Genomic DNA, 2448 nt, shown 5'->3' with positions numbered 1-2448 from the left:
TCTACTATATTTTGAGTAGGCGTGAGACGATAACTTAAAATTTGTTATAAACTTATAATCTTGAGGTAATAAGTTGATGTTTTTTGAGAATTTCTTTGACAATTTCCTACTTATATTTCTGGAAATCAAAGTGCAGTCGAAAGTACGGAATTGATAGCATTTAAGTAATATGTTTCGTGATATAGCTATCCTTTTGAATATTTGATATATTATTATAAGGACCACCTAAGAAAAAGGTTATACTAATTCAGTGTATTGCTACAAATTATAATAGTAATTGGCGATCAAGTCTTTTGAGTATGCTCACTATTCATTTTTCAGCGTTTACTTTTCTTTCAAATTTTCAATTACTCATCGATTACATGCTTTAATATTATCTATACCATTTTAAAAAGTTTGTACTGATTATCATGACGTGTCCAAAAACTAGTCATTTTGAAAAGCATGAATATAAATGTTGGTTGACTAAAGTATCTTTTAAATATTGAACGACTGTTATACTCTTTAAGTTAAAAATTCTGCAGAATAATATCATATTGGATAAAATTGTAATATTAAATTTTTTACCTACTATTTAGGACTTTGAGCCCAACTGAAAACCTACAATCTTAAAACCGACGTAATTATATTAGGATTTACTAAATATCTTGGACTTTAATTTTCAGTGAAGAATTGTTATTTCACTGCAATTGTGACACTTTAATCCTAAATATCTACACTATCAAGAACAAAGGCAACGTTAATATCATCTTGAAATCTAATCAAAAGATTAAATAAGAATATGTAGTAGATTGGTTTTGTATATTAACAGAAAACTGAAATGTAATTATAAGTAATATTACTTAATTTTTTTTTGTTTTTGTGAGAATTGACAGGGAATAGCGTCCAAGCGCACGTTCGTAGAGACTAGTTATTATAAAAGCATGAATATAAATGTTGGTTGACCAAAATATCTTTCAAATATTAATGATGACTTTTATACCCTTTTTAATTTTTTTAAATTGTTTTTTAATTACATAGGGGGTAGGTGGGGGAAATGGGGGAGGGATTCTGGCAGTAAGGGATTTGAACCCTCGCAATAATTGAAAGTTCGGATAATGGCCAAATTGAGCTCTTGGATGTATGAGCTTTTATACTGCCTTAATGAGCTCTAATCCTATTTCTTTTGGACATACTTCTTATTAGACCTAAAACTATAAACCCTTAGTATTATTCTTTTGGGAAAATCTTATTACTACTAGGAAGTAGGAACCACGTATTCCATTAAGTAGATAATTAGGAACCTGTCTTATTCTATTTAAGTTAGAAAACCACGTCTATTAAAATGTATACGCCTTTGCTAATGGTAAAGAAGCTTGATCTTGAATCTAGTGGTCTTGATCTTGAACTTGTACTTGGATTCAAGGGCTTGAAGCTTGATCTTGAATCTTCGTACGGATCTACCAGAACACGGAGAAATACTTGAGTGCTTGAATGCTTTTTAGCTTGAAGAGAAATGCCGCAGCATTTGATGTTTTCTCTCTGGCTTAACGTTAGAATTTAGAATCTTTTCTGAAATGATGGGACCCACTGACTATAGTTGTAAGATGAAGGAGTTGTGATAAGAGACGGACTCTTTCAACCAATCGATTTAAGTGCGATATGGCGATATTTGATTGGTAGGAACGTGTCATTTGTACACGTAGGCGCATCTTCGTTGTCCTGATTTGTTAGGCATCTTTGCACGTTTTGATACGTGGCATGACCCCTCACAGGCTCGCTTTATTTGACTTATCGTACGCGTCGTTTTGACACGTGGCGTCAAATTAGGACCTCTTATATAAGATGACGTGCGGGGGCAGACAAAGTAGGCTCTCGTTTGTAGCCCAAATCAATGGAGTAGCCCAAAAAATCGGACCATTAATTAAATCCAAATTCTTGAACTTAAATAATTAATTCAAAATTATATTAATCCACAATTTTTTTATTGGACTAGTGTCTTGAATTTAATATCATCCGAATTTGTTGTGGATTTAAATTTAGTAAAATTTCGCCATCTACAAATGCTCCCGACTTCAAGACTTGTGTAAGTGTAGGCTTAACGAGCTACAGGGATCAGGCTTGAAGTAACCATAGATCATACATAACATTCTTTTTTTTTTTTTTTTTAAAGAACAACATTATTATCCTTGTTTCACTTTGAAGCATATTGACAGACTTCTAATTTCAACTTCCAAAATTAGCTTAAGCTCACTTTCCAAAAACAAATAGCTAAGCTTGCTGGAAACAACACGTTGAGAAAATTTAATTGGGCTTGCATGAATTTCTTTTTTGACTATTCATATAATCAAAATGGGATCATTTTTACCCTTTGCATGTTGGCAGTGATGTGGCAAATAACATAACAGAGAAGGCCACATTAGATAAAATTTGGTTTCTTTTGTCATTAAGTAAATATGCCATGTAGAA

This window comes from Lycium ferocissimum, chromosome 6 (genome assembly GCF_029784015.1).
Source record: "Lycium ferocissimum isolate CSIRO_LF1 chromosome 6, AGI_CSIRO_Lferr_CH_V1, whole genome shotgun sequence".
Lineage (NCBI taxonomy): Eukaryota > Viridiplantae > Streptophyta > Magnoliopsida > Solanales > Solanaceae > Lycium > Lycium ferocissimum.
This window is presented reverse-complemented; position numbering follows the sequence as displayed.